Genomic DNA, 13,613 nt, shown 5'->3' with positions numbered 1-13,613 from the left:
GTGGTGGAATTTTAGCTCGCATGAAGCTTGAAAAATACTACTTCTCTGATGGCCTCCAGAACTAACCACAAGTCGATTGCGTATTACGTATTTATTCAGCTGAGTCGAGTCGACGCACAACGTGCCTTTCGTCGCGCCGTTGCAAGGCGGCACAAATCCAGCAGCCAGATCACTGGGGCTTTCATCTTGGCAAAGGGTCTCGTTCTTTTCATTTTGATACGACAACTGGTTAGCTGCTACTCGCAGTGAGGTGTGGGTCTTAAAGTAGATTCTGGACCACATTGGGAACCACGCCTATAGTGTAAGGCGAGTGTAGAGTAAGCGCCTTTCATTGCCCATATATTGTCGAACGAAGACGAAAGAGTGTTACACCTGTGGCAAACCTCACCCAGAAACCTCAGCCAGAAACACAGAGACGGAGAACGCTGTTGCGGGAACGAGTACGGTCCGGGATAGTAGTCGTCTGATCGGCGAGTGCGGTCTCTTTCGTGCTCAGCATAGCCTCGCCTTTCATCCTGCTGGCGCCGGCGGCAGAAGCGAGATACCACAGCCACCAGAGCCAGAGGCCGCGTATACCACAGTAAAAACAAACCGGACGAGGTGGACGCCACTGAGGGTACGATGGCGCAGCAAGTGCTCTGGTTCCCATCAAAGCCAAATGGTCATAGGAAACGCCAGTAGGCACGGAAGTCACAGTAGGGGTGGGTAGCGAAACAACATCCGCGTAGGTAGATGTGGAGCGCGCTACCGGAGCAATATGCGTCGTGGGTGTAGTCATCGCTGTCAACTTCTGCTTTACGACCTCGCGCAAGTCGAAGGTGGGGGTTGGGGCGCAGGCAGCAGGTGGACGCCTTAGGTCTTGTAGTTGAAGCTCTTCGCGGATGATGGTGTGGATAAGAGCACGTAGATCTGGAGAATGGCGAACCTGAGGATCGCTGCTGTCATGTGGAAGACGAATAGACTGCAGCTCGTCGAGGCGTTGACACGTTGAAGTGATGCCTTGGACAGAAGCCGGATTTTGCACGATTAAGGCGTTGAACGCGACAGGCCCAATGCCTTTTAAGATGTGGCGAACGCGTTCGGCTTCCGTCATGTTAGGATTCGCACGGCGGCCCAGAGCCAAGACATCCTCTATGTATGAGGTGTAAGACTCTTGGGGAAGTTGGCGGCGCGTTCCCAGCTTCTGTTTGGCGACTTCTGCACGGCCAGACGAGAAATTGAAGATTTGCCGCAGCTTCGAGGTAAACGTGGACCAATCCGTGATGTCGGATTCGTGGTTGAAATACCACGTCTTTGCAACACCGGTCAAGTAGAAGGCGACGTGCCTCAATTTCTGGGTGTCGTTCCACTTGTTGCAAGAACTCACGTTGTCGTAGTGGTCGATCCAATCGTCTACGTCATCACCGCGGAGTCCCGCAAAGACAGGGGGATCGCGCTGAGGGCTCGTCACAGTCCAAGAGGGCGCCGCAGGCGGGATCGTCTGTGTCGTAGGGTTAGCGGCGCCGGAAGGGCCGGGGTTGGAAGTGTCAATTGTTGTAGGGGTAGCTGGGTGCACGCGGCGACCGGAACGGAGCTCCAGGGAGGACGGGAACGCGAGAGGACGTCGGGATCTTGACGTACCTCCACCACTTTATAATACCGAGACTGATCAAGTTGTCCAGCGCTGTTTATTCCAAAAAAGGCAACGCCCCCAGCTCACGCGCGAAGAAGTAGAAGAACAGGGAAGATGATGATGGCTATGTACAAATGAAAACGACGAAGTACGTTAATAGTGCTTACAATACCTAGGATTCATATGGCTTTTAATTCAAGCGTGGTAGTGCTTACGGAAACGAATATTGCCGAAAACGACGAAAGTTGCTGCATTACAAGAATAATGGAATGGAATGGAAAACTTTATTGACTCTTTTAAGGTTTTAGCGAGTCGAGGCCGAAGTCTTCATTCTTGAAGCTTGGGTCCTCTTCAGCCATGGATGGGCCCCTAGTCGAGGGCTCCACTGAGCCGGGCCGCCCACGAAACACAGAACCTCTTAAAAACTTCTTGAAACGGCTACAAACGGCTATAGACGTCTTGGTCTATGATAAGACTGAAAATAGAATTTCTTCTAAACATAACCTCAGCACTTGGAATATGCTAGTATATATTCTATCTGCAGCAAAACCCACTACTGGTGTCACTAGAGTCTGTTTTGGTAAACGCATTCAGAATGTCTAACTCAAGAACTCTTCTAGATATTTTTGTCTAAAAGTGCATAAAATGCCAAACGACGTGTTAAAAGTGCAGTTACCGTCGGCGTTAGCGAATAAAAGATGCCACAGACAAATCGAACTCGTTCGAAGCAACATAAGTTAATTGGCTTTAATATTAAATAATTTCACACCAGAACTTCAACAATCAAGGGCGTGTTATTGTTTCCCATACGGGGCGCGCACACGACGCCTGGAAACCATTCTATGCTCGCGCAGCAGGTATACTGACAGCAGCAGGAGCGAAACGCCGGTGTTTCACAGCGGCGTCACAGAGCCACCGCGCTGCGATTACTTCGGCGGCATAGTCCAAATTTGTCGGACATCTCATTCTGTGCTGGAAACACTGGGAGGCAGGAAGTTTGAAAAAACAGCCACTGCCGCCCGCTATGTCTCGGTCGTGGGTTCGTTATCCAGTTGTGCGTCATTCTAAGCCGTTCTGTACATTTATACTGGATATTAACTGGAGTCATTTAGCTGTGCTGATGCTGTTTGCCGTGTGTTTTGCATCAGTGCTTCGTGACATCGGCTGTATTGCGTGTTTTCGCCGACGGCTTACTACCACAATGGCGGGATCTGCGTTCGCCGCCTTCGTGTCTCGGTGCGTCTTTGTACGTCGCACGTTCGGATAACACTTTTTCCGGTAAGTAAAATACATTGCACTTCGTTTTTCGTCAACAATGTGAATATATTTAGGTGTTACCCGCGACAATTCTTGATATATGGGCTCTTCTGCCCTGCGAGTTTTCATTTTTACTTTTGTACGAGGGTTCTGCTTGTGTTCAGCCGTTCAGCACTACCGCGCTCCACGACTTCCGCAACACCAGTCAGAACTTTGCCCTGCTTGTTAGCCTTTGTTGTTAAAGTAGCACGAACCAACCGAAAGGAGTGCATTCGAAGACGACGCGCTGGCTGTAATGCTGAACCAGACTGAACTCGCCCTATTTTGTGTCCTTTTGTTCTTACGTGTGCGCGCGTGTGTGTCAGTATGCAGTTTGTAGCGTTCCCACTTTATAGCAAAACAAAAAATATAACTGCAATGTTTACTTCATCTATACAATTCCAAATTAAATCGTCTGCTGATGTACAAATTTCACTTGTGTTTTGTTCTACATAAGCAGCAAAACCTTTAACCTAGTAGGTGCTTCATGTGGGAGTGAAATCACGACAGCTTGGCATTTATTAATGAATGACTGTGACTGGGTCACCCTATCTGTAATTGCAAATCTGCCTTTCAACTGACTTGATGCTATCTTATTTTGTTCCTTTCACTCAATAGACGGCTGGACATCCTTCTTGTACCTTGGCGCTAGCTGGATGACGGGACCTCATCATGATCAGTGTAAGCCAATGTACTGTACCCTCTCTGGTCCTCCCAGTGCTTTTTATATGGGTTAAGGCCAGGGAGCGCTTCGTGGTAGAATAGCTAGTTGGTGTCTCACAAACGGGCATTTTTTTTGCACTGGTACATTATAAGCTGCCACTATTATAACCAATTTCTCAGTGCCAGTGTACATACACAGTTCTGCTAATAATTAGTTTCCCTAAGCCTTACAACATTTACCTGTAGGTAGTCATTGCTATGTAAGAACTCACAAATTAACTCTGCTGTGCCATACAAGTATTCCATACATGAGTAAAAATTTTCTACAACAGTGTACATTACACCTTGCTTCCCTAATGCACAAATGTATTCAAGCCAGTATTTGATTAGTTTGGTATTCTAAATGTTTTCTGTGTGATTTAGTTTCTTTACAGGAACTTACTGTACAGCATCAGCAAGCAGTCTAATTTAAGATTTATGTGTGCTGTAAAAGGTGTGCTTTGCTGCTAGAATTGATAAAACATGGGCCGAGGCTTCCATACAAGGACAAACTTCAACTTCGCTCTACCGCCATCAGCACTTGGCTGGCGCTTGCGAAATGAATCGCATCAAGTAGCTTGTGCCAGACTGTTTTTTAACCTTGTTGTGAGGAGATCACAAAATGATCTGTGGAGGCGCCAGCGTCTGAGATATAGATTGCGCTGCAACATATGTGCGTGTAGAACAGGCATGATGCTTAGGGTTCCAGCAGTTTGCGGAGGTGCTTTTAAAATTTTGTCATAACTGCAATTTTACCTGTCCTGTATTTTATCACCTATTTCAATAATATCATTGGAAGTGTTATCAGAATTTAGCAATCTATTTGCCCTGGCCCATTAGCCTGCCACATTTGCCTTTTCACTAGGTGGGCAATTATTTAGCATGGACCATTACTTGAATACACCTTTTTGTGTACAGTGGCTTCTCAGTTGCAAGTCAACATAGATGCTCAGAATTACCTGAGGCTATAGATGCACTGATGAATTTGCCACCTATACGAATTGCTTTGCACTTTCTCACGCAAACAGCATGTTAACACTTCCAAGTCAGTGGGCAATGTTATTGCTTGATTACATCATGAGATACTTTCAATTTTGTATGACGCATCATCCAAGGTGTTGCGTCATTTGTGTGAGGTATTGCCCTAAGCCAATTAGGGTCACATGAAAATATATCAACAAAAGTGATTGATCCAGCAAGGAGTGTTGCTTTGGAACACTACTTTATCACCAGTCCTCCTTTGCATGCTACCTGCTTACTCTGTACTGTGTCATGTTTAAGTTTGAAAGAAAGGCAACAGCTAGGCAGCGCAAAATGCCCCAAACTTGCTTTTAGTTTAACAATATAAAACGCTATATAACTTTTTAATTAAGTTAGTACATCATTCACCTGCACAGTGAATTACTGTTTTAAACTGATTATATTTTGCAGGAAGCTTCTCAGACTTGTTTGACAGGTTGATAAGTGGCTTTTTAGCCACAAAATACCTTACAATAATTTAAAGGCTGACTTTGACTCTGCTATGCAACTTAATGACTATATGCCAGGAACAAGGTCTCTCAGTTGTGGCGCTGGCTAACACTCCCAGGGTTCTGCTAGGACGCATAAATACCCAAGAAAGTGGATGGGAAAACGACGCCGCTGTAGCTCAATTGGTAGAGCATAGCACGCGAAATGCGAAGGTTGTGGGTTCGGTTCCCACCTGCGGCAAGGTGTTCTTTCATCCACTTTAATTTCCATTAATTTATCGTTTATTTAATTTATTAAGCACAAGTAATTTCCCCTATGTTGTCCTTGGTGTCAGTGTTTGTTGGCTTCTTATGATAGGAAATATACTAGTCATTTTAAACATCATCGCATACATACCTTAAGATACCCGTAATTTAAGAGAAAGGAGTGCTTAAATTTATTTTTAATGTGAGCCAAACTTCTTACTTAGTACATATTGCTAATTGAAGTTCCAATTTCACCATTCCCATTTCCTCCCTTACCCTTTTTTTCCTATTCTGTGCAGGTATTGCTTGCCTGTGTCTACAAGAACCGTCACGTGTGGCCTGTGACAGCAAGCTTTTGTGGGCAGCCAGTGCTCTCCTACGAAGGCTGGCCTACTCTGGCAGCGGCGGCAATCATCTTCGAGATTTATCCATGATCACCTTTGCTGCTATTTGTCACTCTTGTTAATTACACTTTCTGCATCTTTTCTAATTTATTAGGTAATAAAGTATGAGTATGTGACATGGTGTGAAGTTGATGTCTTGCTGCATTTTCGCTTGCAATCACCTTTTATGCATGAAAAGCTCATCGTACAGTTTATGAAAAAAAAAATAACAGCATATTGTGATTTATCTTACAGTTCTGGTAACATGCAACGTACAAGGAATTCACTAATGGATGGTATGCCGAAGAACTGGCCATTATTTCTGCGTGATGCTGTGCGAGCATGTGGAGTTACCTTACAAGAGGCACCCAGAAAGTAAGTTGCAATTTACTTTTAAATGAAGCATGGACATCAGAAAAAATATATTTATATGGCTAGTTAGAGTGGTTTGCAGAGTGTTTTTCCAGATGTGTACTATCCTTCATTTCTTAACTCATTGTAGCACAGTGGCTATTGTGCCCCCTGTACCTGAAACCAGGATGTAATTTTTGCCTGAACTGCAGCATCACTGACATTTTTCTTTGCTAGAAACTATTTCAATTTGGTGGAGACCCAGCAGGGCGAAGTTTTGTTAATAATCACGTGTTTCACGCAGAGATGTTCTTGTTTAGGTCAATGAGTGAACATTGGAATTATATCAGCATACAATACAGATCTTGTTTTATTTGCAAAATAATTCTGACAGGCGGCATTCAATTGATTGGTCTAATTAAAAAGCACAAATTGACCAATGGGGCTGTACTACACTATTCCCATGGTTCACATCTGGAAAAACTACCTCTGCATCACTCTATCCGACAATATAAACTTTTTTTCTGATGTCCATGCCTCGTTTAAAATAAATTGTAACTGTGGGCAAACGTCGTGTTACTGTAACAGCTGCCGCAAAAATTTGAGGGAATGTCTAATAAAAGTCTTTGGTTGTTCTTGTCAAGCTGTCCATTAGCCAACTTTTAGCGTAACGTTAGCAGGGCTTACTGAAGTACTTCTAGACGTCCACGGCTACAAAATGCCTTGATCAAGACAGCTACTAGGCTTTTGAATTAGCCGTTCAAGACATCTTTTAGACATCAAATAGCTGCTTGCGTGTTTCGTGGGCGCCTCGCACGCGTGCGCTATTAGAGCTCTTTCAGCCTCTAGCTCGCGGCTGGCGAGCCAGCTCTCCCATTGCTCCGCACTTGGTGTTTTGTGTTTGTGGAATGCCTGGTTTCTTGTACACTCCCATGTAATGTGGTATAATGTTGGTTTAGCTCCACACCACGGACAGGTTGCGGTATACTGCGTGGTGAACATCCTACTTAGTATGTGTAAGTTTTGGAAGGAGCCCGCTTGCAGTCTCCGCCATCCTGTGGCCTCCTCCTTTGTTGATGCGGTGGGTGTTAATGTGGTGGGGGATATTGATATCTTAGCCCCTTATAGAGGTTTAATAGCTCTGAATAGCTGTTCCCGCAGTTGATCTGTGGCCCCTCTGGGGCGGTTGACGTTCCTGCTCGGCTGGTCATCCCTCGAGCTAGGCAGTCTGCCCCTTCGTTGCCCCTGATCCCTGCGTGGCTTGGTATCCAGATAATGTTACGAATAAGAAAGTTTCCTGTCACCTTAAGGACTCCATCTCCTCGTATATTATAATGATAGGGAAACTCCAGGAGAATTTTCGGCGTCGGCGTGAGGTCCCGCATAAAGTTCAAGTGCGACAAGATTCTATCGCGATGAAAAGCGTGTGAATGGGGAGTCGAGAAAGTTGGCGGTTTGATGCGAGCCGATTTCCCGCTCGCCCAATGCGTAAAGAAGTCACAGGGAAGGTGAGCGCATGGTAACGTGATCAAGCGCGCGCTAAAGAGGGCGGAGGGGAAGAGGCGCAGGTGTGTGCGCGTCTCCGCATCTAGCCGGGCCGTCGAGGAGCATGGCGCGGCTGAGTGCGGCTCCTCGCGCGCTACCTATGAGTTAGTCTACGGGCGGGTGCAAAACTTAGGCGAGGCGAGACGGTGGTGACTTCGTGTGCGCTGTGTTGTCGCATGCCTAGTGTTGGAGATAGTGTAATCATGTTTCGGAGACTTGTTGAAGCGAAATGCAGCACAAGCATTGCTGCATTCGCTTCTATGGTATTTCAATATCTACGCTATCATTAATGACTTGAAGAAAGCAAACATATGTATAGGAAAAAAGATAGGAAATCGGTGGCAGAACAAGATTTACACGTCTTGCATAAGAGTACGGCACAAGAGTATGCATTTGGGCTGGTTGATTCATGATTACGAGCAATAAAAACAGCGCTAAACACCAGGACGAGTGAAGGGATAAATACCACAGCGCTGACTAACAACCAAAGTGTCTTTATTCTTTCATTCAGCATATACATACTCTGCCACTATCTCAAACCACAGAATCAACAGAATTGGGCAACTACACTTACGCTACACACGCCTCTACACTTACTCATTCAAGCATTCTTACCTATCGCCGAAAGTCGCCGTGTTGTTCGGGGGACATGCTTTCGGAGGGCCACATAAACAGAACGTGCCGAATTTTGCGCTCGGAAGCATTTCGACAGGTACGCTTCTACACCGACTGCTTGCAGGTTGTGAACCAGAACGAGCTGCATTTCCACAGTGCTCAGAAGAACTTTCTTCAAGATTTGCGAATGGCGTCTCACACAGCCTACTTCCTGTGGGCAAACTTGGTGGTTCGACTACCTAGAAGAGGACGTAGGAATCCGGGGCAATGCCAAGAGGTAGCGACATTCGGGGATGCCTCAATCCCGAACAATGTTGCTGATCTTCTCAAGCTTGGTCCTAAATTTTGTGAGCATCCTGCTCTGAACAAGACGGAACTGCTCAGCCTCGTCAGGACAGCTGCTGGTAGAGCAAGAACAGATGAAGCTGACAGATGCGTCAGAGAAGGTGTTGACTGCCTGCCCCAGCAGGTTAAAAAAAGGCAACACAGTTCGGCTCCACGCAGCAGTGACTGTCCTTCGGGATGCGGGGCTCAAGGTGCTCCTATCGGACAAAGAAGGTGGTTTTGTCGTGATGCCTGGAGGCTTGTACAAAAGCAAAGCAGATTCAGCCATTCTAGGCAACTTCAAGGAAGTGCGTGGAGTGGCTCCTGCGAAGGTAAAAACAAGGGCTGTTCAGCGTTGCGAAAAAGCCGGACTCTCCAAGCTGGCCTCCTCCATAAAGGTCTGCAATGGAACCAGTCTCTCTGTGTTTTTCGGCGCCAAGACACACAAGGAACTGTGCCCGTTTCGGGCCATTGTTTCTGAGCGCGGAACCTCGCAACGACAAGTGGGATTGTTCCTGCAGGAGGTTTTGTGCTTCCTCGACATCGACGACCCCTTCCTCATAATGACGCCAGGTACTGTCTCCACCTTTCTCCTTGAGGAATGTCCTAAGGCTGTCCGAGCCTTTTCCGTGGACATCATGGACTTATATTACTCTTTGCCTCAAGAAGATGTATGCATTGAAGTCGGCCATTGCAATGACAAATATGGTGTTCTTAGGTTTCCGAATGTATCTGGTATCACTGTCGACAAGTTTTTAGAGCTTTTAAGGTTTTACATGCTTTCCACTTTCGTTTCCATGGAGGATAAGGTTTTTATACAGAAGAAAGGTGTGTGCATCGATTCATGTATAGCCCCTGTTCTTAGTGACATTTTATTAGCCTCAATCTTGCAACTAAGCTCAGCCAGACAAGCACTGTAAAAGGGATGCGATACGTGGATGACCAATTAATTTTTTAGAATACTAACACTACTGACACGCAGCGTGCTGCTGCTATAATATTTGACCGGTTCCGCATAGTTCTAGGTCCCTTTAAGTTAACCACGGAGCATCCGTCAGACAACAAGCTCCGTTTCTTAGACTTGGAGCTATCATTCTCAAGTAATCATGTATGTTGGGGTTACGCTCCTCGGTCTCATAAGAACCTTCTCCCCATTTCCTCCGCGCACTCAAAGATTGTGAAGCACGGTATTGCAAGATCTTGCATGACGGCGGCCTTCATCAGGTCTTGTGACCACCAAGTGGATGCAAGCTTCGAAAAACAAGTGGCCAGGCTAAAGCTCGCAGGTTTCCCGGTACCGCTTTTGACCAGCATCGCTGAAAGCCTCGCAACAAGCCTTAAAGGAAAGCAGTCGGCAGCTGCTCAATCTGAGAATCGCACACGGCAAATGGTTGCGGTTATCCCATGTGTGCACCAGGTTGCGCATAATTTCGATAAGGTTGTCAACACGGCAGGCGTCAGGTTGCTGTTCACTGCCAGAAATAAGTTAGGTAACCTGTGCCATCAAGTCAATCGGGTAACCGACAACAACAAAGAAAGTGTAAAAACAGCACAGAGAGAGGTTTGTTGATGACTGTTGTGACTGTGTGGTGTACAAGATTCCCCTTTCATGCAAGCGTGTTTATATCTGCCAAACGGGGCGGTGCATGAATGACCGCATGCTCGAGCGGTCAAAGAAAGTTCAAAAACGAGCTAAAGATAGTCAGTTATCACTGCATTGCAATGAATGCGGCTGCAAGCCGTCTTTCAAAGATGTTACCTACCTGTCAAAATAGCGCGATGACCGCGCACGTCTCATTACCGAAGCTTTCCACATTCATGTTAGCAGAGAAGCATGTATAAGCCTTCCCTCTATTTCTCTCCTTCCGAAGGAGATTGCCTTCATATCGCATTATTTGCAATTCTCCCCTGCCCATGCCCAATTCTGTTGATTCTGTGGTTTCGGATAGCGGTGGAGTATATATATGCTGATTGAAAAAATAAAGACACTTCGGTTGTTAGTCAGCGCTGTTGTCCGTGTCCCTTCACTCGTCCTGTTGTTTAGCGCTGTTTTTATTGCAAGTCTTGCATGGTTGCTTTCTCTCGGTTTGACTTCATTTCTTGAAAGTGCGAATTGTAATTTGTGAAAGCTAATTGTCTTCGAATCGAAGAACACTGAAAGCCAATCGAGGTGAACACCGAACGCTTTCGTAATCATTTTTGGTTAGTTAAGGGTCTTTGTTGTTAACTCGCGCACGCGCACTCAAGCGCCCACACAAAAGCACGCACACGCGTGTGTATGTCGACTGCCACGTCTGTTCCAGCGCGAATGTCGTCTTGCTTTCCATGAGTGACACAGCCTTATCTATTAGTAAATTTTCATGTTTTGATTCACCCTAGCCGGATAAATCTTACAAGATTTTAGTTTCAGTTTAACGCCCAGTCGTGCCGACTTTTTGGGTTTTAATACACTGTGGCAAAGACAAAGATATCACAACTTAGTTTCAGCTTCATTTTTGATCCTGCAGCCCTGTTGATGTGTAGCGTTGGACACTTTAAACATATGCAAATTTGCGTACAGTGCGTAGTTGACGGCCGAATCAGATAGACAATATTCTATACCATATAGTCACCTTTGTTGTGCATTAGGAAAGAAGAAAGAGTAGCAGCAGGTTTCTTGCAGATGAGGAAATAAACGAGACACTGTCAATAAACAGTGTCTCCAAATGAAAGAAAAAAGTATCAGACGTGGCATTGTACAGCGACTAAGAGGACGCAGAATAACAGACACTACAGTGAACTTTGGAGGTTTCACCATTGAAGCACAATTTCACCATTGAAGCAGATCACTCCTGCTGTGGCCCGAGACAGTATACGATTTTGTAAAGCACTGGCATGAATTCACTCATCCAAGAACAGATGCAAGGTACTGCACACACGTTTGGCTACTTCTTCAAATTCAAGGTGCATTTGTGTCTTCGAGCAAGCTGCAACTGGTTTAGGGCGTTCTACCTGTACTAGGTCCGCAAAAGCGAAGCCTCACTCGGGAACAACACTTCATTGCTTCATTGCAAGTAAATATATTTTTCTGAGACTGCATTTGTTGTGCCCCAGGTGCTCGGATGGGATCACAAAGTTTTCATTTGTCATATGCAGTAAAGTTTTCGCCGTCCAAGCGATATTCGATTTCTTATCCCAAAGCGTCATCTATTCATATCTGAGGTTTTTTAGCGCACGAAAAGGGACGAAAGACAGTGACAAGACGCGGACAAAGCGCTGTGTCCGCGTCTTGCCACTGTCTTTCGTCCCTTTTCGTGCGCTAAAAAACCTCAGTTATGGAATACCAACACGCCCTAACCTACGCTCTTTCAAGTCCAATATTCGCACACACCTATTTGCTTCTACTGCAGAGTGCCGCCAGATGCCTTCCCTGCTTGGACCCGCCAACAGACGTCGAAGAAAGGCACTTGGTCGCACCTTTTACAGCGGCAATCGTCCTCTGGTCAAACACGAAGGCCTCATTTCTGAAATTTTACGCATCGCGGTGGCTTTCTTAAAGTGACGATCTCTGCTTTGTGGCGACTCGGTGTAGTGTTTAGGCAAGGAATCCTCGACGCACAAGGCTGAGTACGTCCGTGAGCAGTAGCGAAAAACAAATGGCTTAATTTACATCGTTTACATTGGCTCCAGATATCGAAGCCCAGTCCATGTTGGAGACCCTTAAATGTCTGAGTACAACATCAGGACACGTCAGGACACAAATGCCAGCAGGCGTCAGGACACATTCACTGCACCAAGGCCTTCCGCTTTTAAAGCAGTCGTTTCCCTAGGTGACCACACTAGGGAATCTGATGAGTGTGTCCTGTCTCGACCAATCAAAATCGTCGAATTGTTCAAAAAATCCCACCCATGACGTCGCACCATTACTCCGGACTCCGCTTGCAGTGTTTCGTGATCGTCCCCGCATGCGAGGTAACCCCGTGATAATCTGGGAACCTGGCGCCGACGCCGTCCCTACGGAAGACGTTGGCCCATTGCACCAATTAGCAGGCTTTGCATGACGGTGAGCTTGCAGCTATGTGAGAAACTTGGCCTTCACGATGGTTAGCGTGTCAACAGAACTCGGTGGTCGTTGTCGTTTCGATGGGAGCTTCTTAGTTGACCTCAACAGCCGGCGCCAGGGTGGCGTCGACGTCAGGAAAGGGTGCTGACGAAAGCGCCTGCCTCGTGGAAATCACCCAAGTAATGGCCTTCGCTGTTTTGAGACGTAACAGCTTACATTAAATATTATAAAACCAGCTTTGTAGTTCGGCGGTTTCATTTACAATTATTTCTTGGTCCCGCACTGACACTCCCTCTGCTGTCGCTGCTTCGACTACTTGACGGGCTTTAGTAATAGTGCTTGACATTAAACACATCTGGAAAGACCTCGGAATGCTTCACAAATGTATTCGCTCGCTGCCACTCTTTCATATTATCATTATATATTATCTGTGATTGCCTTCAGGATGGACGAGTGCGCGATGTTATCAAATGCCTTTTCCAAATCGAGGCCGAGTATGGCACAGGTGTCCCGAGTGTTCCCTCCCGGTCGGAAGCCGATAATGTGCTGCGGGAGGCATTCGTGGTCCTCGAGGTATCAACCGATCCTTCTGAGGACGACGTGTTCGGCCACTTTACCCACGCACGACGTGAGCGAGATGGGGCGGAGGTGATCTAGGCTAGGCGCCTTGCCCGGTTTGGGGATGAACATCGCGCGGGTGAGTTTCCAGGCTTCCGGTAGCTTGCCTTTCTTCCACACTTCGTTGATGGTGTCGGTGAGATGAATGACGGAGGGGTCATCCAGGTTGCGCAGGAGCTTGTTGGTGATGCCGTCGGGACGGGGGCCGAAGCGGCCGTTGAGTTTGTGGAGAGCCCGGCGTACTTCTTTGGCGAAAAAGTCGGCGTTGACGAGGGTGCTGTTGGGACTGGTGTATTCGAGATGAGGAGTCAACGAACCCGTGGGAAATGGGAGATATTCCTGTTTGAGGGTCTTGGAGACGTCTTCCGGTGGTGCGGTTCGTTTGGGTTTATGCAGTATCTTCGCGAGCG

Source organism: Dermacentor andersoni, chromosome 9 (assembly GCF_023375885.2).
Source record: "Dermacentor andersoni chromosome 9, qqDerAnde1_hic_scaffold, whole genome shotgun sequence".
NCBI classification, from domain to species: domain Eukaryota; kingdom Metazoa; phylum Arthropoda; class Arachnida; order Ixodida; family Ixodidae; genus Dermacentor; species Dermacentor andersoni.
The sequence above is the reverse complement of the archived record's forward strand: the minus strand, read 5'-3'. Positions refer to the sequence as shown.